Raw genomic sequence first — 12,096 nt, 5'->3', positions numbered from 1 at the left:
TTTTGCACCTTTCACATAGATGTGTTAGGAGAAATTGACAGGACAGCTGAGCAACCTGAAAGTCAGAGTCAGATGCAAACTGGGGAAGAAAGTAGTGAGTAAAGCAGCCCGGGTTTCTACTCTCCCGGTCAGCCACAAAGAGAGATTTCTATTGTCAAGCAGAAAGCATACAGGCTTTAGATTCAGACATACCTGTTTTTAATCATAATTCTGTCATTTTCTAGTTGTTTAGTCCTAGCCAAGTGGCATCACCTCTCTGAATCTGTTTTCTGAACCGTATCTACACAAATTTGATTTATACCCATAGCTTACTTCTAAAAAGGATACATCTTTTGGGCTGGCCCGGTGGCACACTGGAGAGTGCGCCGCTTGGGAGTGCGGCGGCGCTCCCGCCAAGGGTTCGGATCCCATGTGGAGACCGGTTTCCGCTCACTGGCTGAGCGCAGTGCGGGCACAACACCGAGGGTTGTGATCCCGTTGCCGGTCCCCGGTATGGGCGTGACACCGAGGGTTGCGATCCTGTTACCGGTCAGTAAAAAAGACAAAAAAAAAAAAAAAGGATACATCTTTTTTAATGGAATATTCGTTCATCTGCTGAGCACTTTGGTGGAGCTGGCTAAGCACGTGTTGGGGTCAGAGTCAGTGAGGGTTGAAATAAAATGCATAAGAAGCTGTTGGCATTCCCAAGGGCTTTCTGGAGGAGAGAGAAGATGGAGCTGGGAAGTAAAGGGGAAAAAGAAGCCAGTAGGATGTGGTGCACAGTGTAGCCCCATCCCGTGATTGCCAGAGCTGCATTAAAGTTATACACTCACAGATATTTTGCATAAGAGGCCTGTGTGCGTGCATGAGTGTGTGCATGTGGAAACTGAACAAGAAGCTGAATTTCACACTGGGGACAGAGGCCATGTGAGAAGCAGCAGGAGGCCAGGAACTAGAGGAAGCCTCAGGAGTCACAGAACATGTGGGCTGAACTTTCAACTTCCACGGGTAGTATACTTTCAGATGTGGAGTCAAGAGTTATGGAGAAACTTATGTTGAGTGAAATAAGCAAAGCAGAGAGGGATAAATACCACATGTATCACTCATATGTGGGAGCTAAGAGAGAAAGAAGGAAGGAAAGAAAGACCACAGTGGTGCGTTGGACTTGCAGAGGGAGAAAACAGAACATACCTTGAGATACAAAGTGGAGTTGCGGGGGTAGAGGGATCGGGAGGGAGATTGGGGATAATTAGGTGGGGGACACAGGGTACAATGGCAATTTGTGGCAATGGGCATGCGGCCAGTATGGATCTGGCCTTCACATCTTGGGCATGAGGGATGACAATCAGCTTTGTATCTCATGAATATTCATAACCAATAAAAAAAAAGAGTTATGGAGGCCCCAAGTGACATTTAGAACACATATTAAGATGGGGGCAAAAATACCTCACAAAGTTGTATGAGGGTGAGAGATAATGTAAGTAAACATAGCACCTGCTGAATTCCACAAATGGTGACTATTGTTAAGTTGAATACTTGCAAAATTTAGTTGGTGGAGGCTTAATCATTAATACTATTTTGTCACTTTTTCCTTTTGGTAGTGCTATTCAACCCTACCTATTTTTTAAATTTATTTATCAATCGACACATATTTATTGTACATATTTATGGGGTACAGATATTTCAATACATGTATACACTGTGTCATGATCAAGTCAGAGTAATTAGTATATTCCTCGTCACAAAAATGTATCATTTCTTTGTAATGAGAGTATTTGAGCTCCTCTCTTCTAGCCATTTGAGAACATACAATAAATTATTATTATTTATAGATGTCTAGCACTACTGTATACCACTAGAACTTATTTTTCCTATCTAACTGTGGTTTTGTATCCATTAACCAACCTCTCCCTATGCCCCGCCTTTCCAGCCTCTAGTAACCACAATTCTACTGTCTACTTCTATAAGCTCAACTTTTTTTTTAGCTCCCACATATGAATGAAAACATGCAGTACTTATCTTTCTGTGCACGACTTATTTCACTTACTATAATGTCTTGCAGGCTCATCCATGTTGCTGCAAACAACAGGTTTCATTCTTTTTCATGGCTGAGTAGTATTCTGTTGTGTGTATGTACCACATTTTCTGTATCCATTCATCTGTTGATGGACACCTAGGTTGATTCCATGTCTTGGCAGCTGTGAATATTGCTGCAATAAACATGGGGGTGCAGATATCTCTTCAGCATGCTCATTTTCTTTCTTTTGTATAAATACCCACTAGTGGGATTGCTGGATCAAATGGTAGTTCTATTTTCAGTTTTTTGAGGAACCTCCCTACTGTTTTCTATAATGGTTGTACTAATTTACAGTCCCATCAACAGCATATAAGAGTTCCCTTTTCTCCACATCCTTGCCCACATTTGTTATTTTCTGTCTTTTTGGTAATAGCCAGTCTAACTGGGGTGAGATGATATCTCACTGTGGTTTTGGTTTGCATTTCCCCATTTCCCCTTCTTTTAATCCCCACCTTCACCTGCCAGCCATATCTACAGATGGTTGTCAGTCTGTGACCTTTCAGCACTAGTGAAGTAACATTGCAGACTCAGGGCTTCTTTTCTCCTAGTCCTGTTCCCCTTGCTTACCACAATGTTTCTTTGATGCATACCTTTCTACTGACTATACCTGTAAGAGATTATCCATTGTCTTTGCCCCTTTTCCAAGCCCCCAGCCATCTGGAAGTGTCATTGCTTAATCTTTGTGTTCCACTGTCAATTAAAGTCAGAAACCTTTGATCTGTCTTGTTCACTAGACTCTGTATCTTGACATATGAAACTGCTGACAACTACATGTTTATTAAATTTGTTTTTCTGGGTTTTAGTTATAGCGCTAAAATTCAATCCAATATACCAGTAAAAGTTTTCTTGAAAATCTATTATCAGTGTGTTTTTACAGTTACCATAGCAGTAGAATTTGCACTCAACAGCATTACTACAATTTTCCCCTACTTAGAAGGTATATTCCATTTATGTTTTAAAGCCTAGGAAGGAAAAAGGTAAAATAAATAAATAAATTAATTAATTAAATAATGGCAATTAGCATTACTGCAATTCTATCCCTAAAACTCACCCCCAGTGAAACACACAACAACAGATTGCCTGTAAACACATAAAAGCCCTTCTCAGAAAAAGTGGGCTTTGTGTTTCCATCATGGTGAAACCGGGGTCCTTTGATAGGATGACTGATGACAGAGAAGACAGGAAAGGGTGAGAAGGCCTACGTTTTGTACTCCACACCAGCACCCTGAGGACACGTTAGGACGAACAGTGACCTGACTCCTCTTAGCTTCCCAAGATCAAGTGACCTACAATTTGCTACTGATAGATGATGTAGCCCTGGGCTCTAGCAGGAGCAAGTGGATGATGGAATCTTGCCACTCTTAATTAATTTTCCTCTTTACAAAGTGATCCTGTGGGCTGGAAGTTTAATGGGATAAGGGATAGGCCCAACAGTTTTCATGCCTGCTCCATTTCCTTGCTAGCCTCAGTTCCTGTGGCTTCTGAGCAGCTGGGTGTCTGAACCCCACCCCATTCTCTTTCCTGTATGTCTATAGGGGAGCAGGATCAGCTGTATAGAGGTGGCTAGTTTTGGGAGTTGGTTTCTGGGGAACCCAAGCTAGAATTGGGGCATCGTATTTGAAACAATACAGGGAGCATCAAACAAGAAGATCAAGTCAATACTGATGGAAAAGTCCAGAAGGCCAGTGGTGACTTGAGGGTTGTGGGTTTGTATCAGTGTGAGGCAGGATCAGAGTGATAGCCAGTGGAAAATAAGTCAGAGGGTCCTGCTGGGCCTTTGCTCATAGCCTTATAGGTAGGTAAATGCATGATGTGTGGGTAGATGGATTGCCTGTGGTCCCTGAGCATCTACATGCCTCATTACTTCAATTTTACATATTTACTGCCTAGAAAGTGTCCACTCATCACACTTAATACTAAGATTACTTTAGAAAGAAAAAAAAAAAAAAGAGGGCCATTGTAAATTGAGTCCTTTTTTACTGTTTTCTTTTCTTTTCTTTTTTTTTTTTTTAACTGTCAAAAGTCAAAGACAAACAAGAGTAAAACCCACAAAATAATACATTGGTTCTGAAATTCCCCATTTCTTCCCACCTTCTCAAGTTTGTTACACCTTCAGTATCTTAGAACAATAACTTTTTTTGTGGAATAGCCTTCTATTTTGAAAGGCCCTATTACATTTAAACTCTCAAGGGCTTAAAAATATTTCAATTTTATATTCCTTCCCAGAGCAAAAGTGGATCAAAAAGAGCTAAGCAGTCATAAAGCAAGGAAAAATGAAAACCCCACTTCCCTTCTATCCTGTTGGAGGCCACTGAAAAATAGGTTTTTGGAAGGCTTGCCACAGGGCTTCCATAGAGTTGACTCTAGAAAAAATTTCCATTAAACGTGGCTGACAAACACTGAAACCTAAAGGGACAAATGGATTAAAGTGATAAAAATTTTTCAAATTTTGTATGTGAAAAAATGATACATAGATGTATTCGTGTGGATGATGTGACTTTGTGTATAAAGGGAAACACATAATCTACAAATACAAACTCATGGTACATAAATTAGTATAATTAAGACATGCTGCTCCCTGCCTATCTAGATTCATGAACAGACTTTAAGATAAGCTCAGTGAAATTTGGCTCTGAGCCTCACAGATTTTGTGGATTTTTTGTTTATTATTTATTTATTTTTAATTGAAACATAATTGATTGCACAGATCGGTGGCGTACAGCATTGAATGTCAATATCTGTGTGCAATACATGATCCTCAAATCAGGATAATTACTACATGTATCATTACACAATGTAATCATTTTTTGCCTCACAGATTTTGGTTACTAAAACTATAATCTGTTCTCTCATTCTAGGCCTCTCATTTTCCCTTATACCCCAGGAGACTCTTTCTTGTCATGAATTTTTCTTTTGCTCTGCTGCTTTGGTTCTATTTCTACAGCTCTACTTTGCCACTCCCAAAGTTAGAGAACAACTATTGCACCCCAATGATTTCTGATTTCTTGGTCAAATATGGATTGTCTAGTATTCAAGAGACCACAACTTTTAAGCTCCTGCTGTCCATACCCCACCCCTAAGAGAAACAACTTTATGGTTTTCTTGGAGGAATGTAGGACAATTTCACCATGAACTGTTTGAGGGGACATTTTAGTGGCACCACTCCATGCTATTCTGGGAATATTCTTTACAACCTCTCTGCCCTGGAACCACAGTACAGGATATTTTGTCTTTCTGACCCCACGGTCCGCCATTCCTTGCTCCTTCCAGAGGTCTTGTTGAAAAGTCTTTCTGTGAATTGCTCTTTGGTCTCTAAATCCTCTCCTCTATTTCTGCCAGATGGCCCCTTAAAAATAGAAGTCTCTTTGGCTGTCCTTGCTCTCCTCGAGTTTCAGATGTAAGTTTTCAAATTAGGCCCCCAGAGGGACATTTAGTTTCTAGTTTAGTCCTCCCCCGCTCCATAACATTTCTACAGTCCCTATAAAGGTTTCACATTCACCCGAAATCTCCCCAATTAAATGATGACCTTGAGAGCATTCCTTTAACTTCAATATCTACTCTGTACCTAGCTCCCTGGCATAGAGTAGCTACTCAAATATTTGCTAAATGAACCAATCAACGATTAAACGATACAAGGAATGATCAACTCAGGTTTCCAGATGCCAGACAGCACTGAACAGGCAGTAGAAGTGAACAAAAACAAAGGCTCATTTGGGAGCTCATCCTTCCCTATGTTTCTGGATTTGTTGCTTGTTTTTTAAACCATGGTAAAGGTAATCCTGATAGGACTCCTCGTTCAGAGGTATGCTGTACCCTGCCCAGGTGGCAGTAGCTGGATCAAAATTGACAGTTTATTTCATAAATTAAAAATTTTTTTTCCTGGTCCAAGTCATTAACCACTCCCTCAGTCTTAAATTTGGGCTCACAATCATTCCCTGAATTCAAAATAGCCACAAGCTATGGTTCCCAGGCTCTCCTCCCAGTTGACAGTGGTGAGCCAAAGGGAACAATATCCTAGTTGAAAAATGTGGCAAAGGACAATATTGACAAGATCCACTTGGCTCTGTGTTCTGATCTCATACCCTGATTATCTTACCATCTCTTCGTAAAGGCCGTCAAGTGTGGGCTGAAGAGAAACAAAGGGATATTTGTGGTCTCAGCCTACTTTCCCGAGGACCAGGGAGATGTGGACTTCATGCTTTTCTGCTATTTTGACCTCCCCCAGATACATCACAGCTTCTGAAACACCCGGGGTAGATTCTGGTTTCCAATGCATCCAGCCTATAGATAATAAGCATTATCAGAAGAACAATGGAACAGCAGGTTTGCCCCAGAATTACTTGCCCTGTGTACTTGGGTCATGCCTTCTCAATAGCCATTTCCTCCTTTTTTTTTTTTTTTTTTTTTTTTTTTAACAAAACTCTTTATTTAGAGCATCCTCTCCTGCAGCTTACGGCTGACCATGTTTCAGAGTTCTGGACAGTTAAATTTAAGTAAAAGCCTAATAAGGCTACTGAAGAAGCTATTTTCCATCTAAGAAGGTAGAGACAGCTATCATATGCATTTTGCCATTGTATCTTAAATCCATAGAGAAAAAGACAAATTGTAAGAATGGCAGAAAAGGAAGATTGGGGGCCGGCCCGGTGGCGCACTGGAGAGTGCGCCACTTGGGAGCACGGTGGCGCTCCCGCCAAGGGTTTGGATCCCATGTGGAGACCGGTTCCCGCTCACTGGCTGAGCGCGGTGCGGGCGCAACACCGAGGGTTGCGATCCCATTACCGGTCAGTAAAAAAGACAAAAAGGAAAAAAAAAAAAAAAAGAAAAGGAAGATTGGAGTCAGGACTGATCTGGAGCAACTAAACCCTCCCTGGGCTGCCCATCACCAGACTCCTTGTAAGAAGAGAAGTCCCTGTCGGGGTGCATCCCTGCCATGCGGGGCTCTTCTCTCACTACGAAGGCCCCTTTGAGAGTTTCTATGACTGTCTCAGTTACTCTGGTTGTCCTTCCTTTTACTCCTCTTCTTCCACAGGTAGTTTTGTTCTCAGTTGGAAGAGGTTGGGAGGCAGACATTCTCACCCTGCAGGTGGAGCTTACACTGAGGTTGAGGGGAACCCAACCTCAACCTGATCTACAGACTCCCATTATTTATGGCAAAAGTAGAAAGATGGTGGCACAAAGGGGAAGATACAGCCTGCAGAAATGTTTTGTGTTGGCCTATACAGTGTTTTAAGACATTTGAATTCGTTGCCAACATTTTGAAAATCAGAATACTTTTCATAAATTCTGGATTTACAGCATTTCTGTCAGCACTGGACCCTCACTAGCTCATGGCGACAATTGACTAAAGTAGCAACTTTTTCACTTAGAAGGGAACATTCAATCTCCAGATTGCCACAGTGCCCAGCCTTCTTACACGTGGCTCACCTCATTTGTTTTTACTGCCTGCGTGGCCCTATAAGTATTTGAGTTTTCAATTCCTAATCTGTGGCTTCCTTGAAGGATCTTGTGTAGTCACTTTTCCATTCCCCACCCATAGGCGGAAACCTCTTCTGCCTCTAATAATTAGCAAGAAATATAACCAGCCTGGTACTGTACCTTTCCATACTCCTAAACATCTTAGCCAGTGTCCTCGAGAAATTGGTCTCTGTTACAGATACATTGGAAATGTGGAGGATATTGCCCTCAAGCATGGATCCCAAAGGCAATTAGACTCCTCTTCTTTTCCATATCTGACACCTGCCATTCCTGAGACATCATTTTGGTGTCTTTCTTAAAAGACTTTTCCCCTAGAAATTAATAAGCACTACCTGATAATAATCTGAGCTTAGAAGGTTGGCAAATATTAGCAATTACAAGAACTGTCAGCTCCAATGTACAAATCTATTTCTCGAGTGCACTTAGAATTGGAGAAAGTTTCTTATTTATGACATATCTGATTTTACTTTTTCCTCCTTCTTTAGGGTAAATCACATTATTTTTGATTGAAACATAATTGATTATACATATTTGTGGGGTACAGAGTTGGATATCAATACCTGTGTACAATATGTGATTATCAAATCAGGTTAATTAGTATATTCATCATTACAAGACATAATCATTCCTTGTGACTCAAGCAATTTCTTGCTAACCCCCCTTCTGCTCACCCTTTCCCAACTCTAGTAACCACAGTTCTGTTCTCTCCTTTTGAAAGTTGAGCATATTATTTTGATTATTCTTTCTTTTTTTCCTTCTTTCTTCCTTTCTATCTTTCGTATTTATTCATGTTTTTAGCTCCCACTTATGAATGAGAACATGTAGTAATTCTCTTCCTGTGCCTGGCTTATTTCTCTTAACATAATTTTCTCCAAGCTCACACATGTTGCTGCAAATGGGAGAATTTCATTCTTATTTATGTCTGAGTAGTATTCCGTTGAGAATATGTATACCACATTTCCTTATCCAGTCATCCGTCGATAGACATTTATGATGGTTCCATATCTTGGCCACTGTAAATAGAGCTGTGATAAACATAGGAGTGCTGGTGTCCCTTCGACATGATGATTTCCATTCCTTTGAGTATATACCCAGCAGCAGGGTTGCTGGATTGCATGGCATTTCTATCTGTAGTTGTTTGAGAAACCTCCATACTGTTTTCCATAGTGGCTGTACTAATTTATAGTCCTACCAACAGTGTAGAAAAGTTTGCCTTTCTCCACATCCTTGCCAGCATTTGTTATTCTGTCTTTTTGATAATAGCCAATGTAACTGGGGTGAGATGTTATCTCAATGTGGTTTTGATTTGCATTTCCCTGATGACTAGTGATGTTGAGCATTTTTTCACATGCGTGTTGGCCATCTGTATGTCTCCCTTTGAGAAATGTCTATTCAGCTCCTTTGCCCATTTTTTAATTGCATTATTTGGTTTTTTAACTGTTGTTTGAGTTCCTTGTATATTCTGCATGTTAACTCCTTGTTGGATATATAGTTTGCAAATATTTTCTCCCATTCTGTAAGTTGTCTTTTCACTCTGTTATTTCCTTTGCTGTGCAGAAGCTTTTTAGTTTGACATAATCCCATTTGTTTATTTATTTCTTTTGTTACCTGTGCTTTTCAGGTCTTATTCATAAAGTCTTTGCCCAGTCCTACATCCTGAAGTGTATCCTCTATGTTTTCTTCTAGGAGTTTTATAGTTTCAGGTCTCGCATTTAAGATTTTAATCCATTTTGAGTTGATTTTGGTATATGGTGAGAGGTACGGGTCCAGTTTCATTGCTGTATACATGGATATCCGGTTTTCCCAGCACCATTTATTGAAGAGTCTGCACTTTCCCCAATGTATGTTCTTGTTGTCTCTGTCAAAGATCAGTTGGCTATAATTATCTGGGTTAATTTCTGGATTCTCCATTCTGTTCCATTGGTCCAGAATCACAGTATTTTTTAACTTCAATATTTCTATTGGTATAAGTTGATACGGACAGCCATTGCAGTATATTGAGCTCCATAGAGACAGTGCCAGGGCAAGTGAGAGCCAGATGGGCACTGGGAAACTCTGTGCCTCACTGAGGAAAAATAACTAGACATGGGCAAAGTAGATCCTAAGAAGCTGAGAATCAAAATGTCATCATATGCAGTCTTTGTGCAAACTTGTCGGGAGGAGCACAAGAAGAAGCACCTAGATGCTTCAGTCAACTTCTCAGAGTTTTCTAAGAAGTGCTCAGAGAGGTGGAAGATAGTGTCTGCTAAAGAGAAAGGAAAACTTGAAGACATGACAAAGGCAGACAAGACCCGTTATGAAAGAGAAATGAAAACCTATATCCCTCCTAAAGGGGAAACAAAAAAGAAGTTCAAGGATCCCATTGCACCCAAGAGGCCTGCTTTGGCCTTTTTCTTGTTCTGTTCTGAGTATCACCCCAAAATCAAAGGAGAACATCCTGGCCTTTCCACTGGCGATGTTGCAAAGACACTGGGAGAGGTGTGGATGACACAGCTGCAGACGACACACAGCCTTGTGCAAAGGAGGCTGCTCAGCTGAAGGAGGAATATGAAAAAGATATTGCTGCACACCGAGCTAAAGGAAAGCCTGATGCAGCAAAAAAGGGAGGTGTCAAGGCTGAAAAATGCAAGAAAAAGAAGGAAGAAGAGGAAGACGAGGAGCATGAAGAAGATGAGGAGGAAGAGAAAGATGATGATGAATAAGTTGGTTCTGGCGCAGTTTTTTTTTTTTTTTTCCTTGTCTATAAAGCATTTTAACACCCCCTGTACGCAATTCACTCCTTTTAAAGAAAAAAAAATTGAAATGTAAGGCTGTGTAAGATTTGTTTTTAAACTGTACAGTGTCTTTTTTGGTATAGTTAACACACTACTGAATGTGTCTTTAGATAGCCCTGTCCTGGTGGTGTTTTCAGTAACCACTAACCTTGTCGGATACAGTATGGGGCCTGTAAATTGGCTTGGAAATTTAAAGCAGGTTCTTGTTGGCGCACAGCACAAATTAGTTATAAATGGGGATGGTCGTTTTTTCATCTTCAGTTATTTCTGATGCAGCTTATATGAAATAATTATTGTTCTGTTAACTGAATACCACTCTGTAATTGCGAGAAAAAAGTTTCAGCTGTTTTGTTGACATTCTGAATGCTTCTAAGTAAATACAACTTTTTAACTTAAAAAAATTGATACAAAGCTTTTGGGAAGCAATCTGGCAAAATTACTAAAATTTTAAATGTGGACAACCTTTGGTTCAGCATTGCCTTATCTAAGAAACTTTCCTAAAGAAATAATTTTGTGAGTATACATATATATATATATATAATGTGTATGTGTGTATATATGTATATATATCTATAGGTATGTATCTATACGTATAAACACAGCATTATTTTCTAGCCTTACATTGAGAACAATTAAAATGTTCACCAATAGGGAATCCATTATTCAATAATATAGCAGCTACAGGCGGCTCTGAGGGACTAGCATTTCAGGGCAATTTTTAAATAAATTTCTGTGCTCACAAGAGTAGAGGGGAAAGAAAGATCTTTTCAACAACTGAGGGAAAAACTAAACTTCAATCTTTACCTCTTACCATACACAAACATTGCTTGAAATGGATCATAGACAAAAACATAAAAGCTAAAAATAAAAAACTTCTAGAGGAAAACTTTGAAGAAAATCGTTGTGACCTTGGGGTAGACAAAAATTCCTTAGGACATGAAAAGTGTAAACCGTATAAAATTATAAAATTAAGTGCATCAAAACTCATCTTTTTGCTCTTTAAAATAAACACTGTTTAAAAATGTCAAGGAAAGCCACAGATAAAGAAAATATTCACAATGCATATATCTCACAAAGAACTTGTATCCAGAATCTGTAAATGCTCTTACAATTCAATTATAAGAAAATAAACAGCCTACTTAAAATGGATAAGAATATTCAAACACTTAGCAAAAGAAGATGTATAAAGGGTCAATAAGCACATGAGAGATGTTCAAAATCATTGATCGTCAAGGAAAAGTAAATTAAAACAACAAAGGCATGCCACTACACACTCATTAGAATGGGCAAAATTAAAACAACTGACAATACTAAGTGATGGTGAAGATATGGAACAACTGGAACTCAAATACATGCTTGTCAGATTGGAGAATGGTAAAACCACTTTGAATATAATGCTGCTTTTTAAATAAACAGACACCTACCCTATAATCCATTCTACTTCTAGGTATTTACCCAAGAGGAAGAAAAACATATGTTCATAAAAAGATTTGAACATGAACGTTGATAGTAGTTTTATTGAACTAGAAACAACCCAAATGTCCATTAAAGGGTGAGTAGGTAAAACAAATTATGGTATATTTATACAATGGAATACTGTTTGACACTAAAACAGAAATTAAACGACACAAAAAGCAACAGGGATGCATCTTTAAAAGATTATGGCGAGGGCCGGCCCGGTGGCGCACTGCGCTAGTGCGCCGCTTCGGAAGCGCGGAGGCGCTCCCGCTGAGGGTTCGGATCCCACATACAGACCGGTTCCCGCTCACTGGCTGAGCGAGGCGCGGGGGC

General features: G+C 39.8%; 1 pseudogene; it reads left to right on the top strand.

The window, feature by feature from the left end:
• The first annotated feature begins 9,616 nt into the window (after window positions 1-9,616).
• On the top strand, window positions 9,617-10,233 carry LOC103592085 (annotated as a pseudogene).
• Window positions 10,234-12,096: the final 1,863 nt, after the last annotated feature.

The sequence above is a fragment of the Galeopterus variegatus genome, unplaced genomic scaffold (genome assembly GCF_000696425.1).
Source record: "Galeopterus variegatus unplaced genomic scaffold, G_variegatus-3.0.2 Scaffold1087, whole genome shotgun sequence".
NCBI lineage: Eukaryota > Metazoa > Chordata > Mammalia > Dermoptera > Cynocephalidae > Galeopterus > Galeopterus variegatus.
The sequence above is the reverse complement of the archived record's forward strand: the minus strand, read 5'-3'. Positions and strand labels throughout refer to the sequence as shown.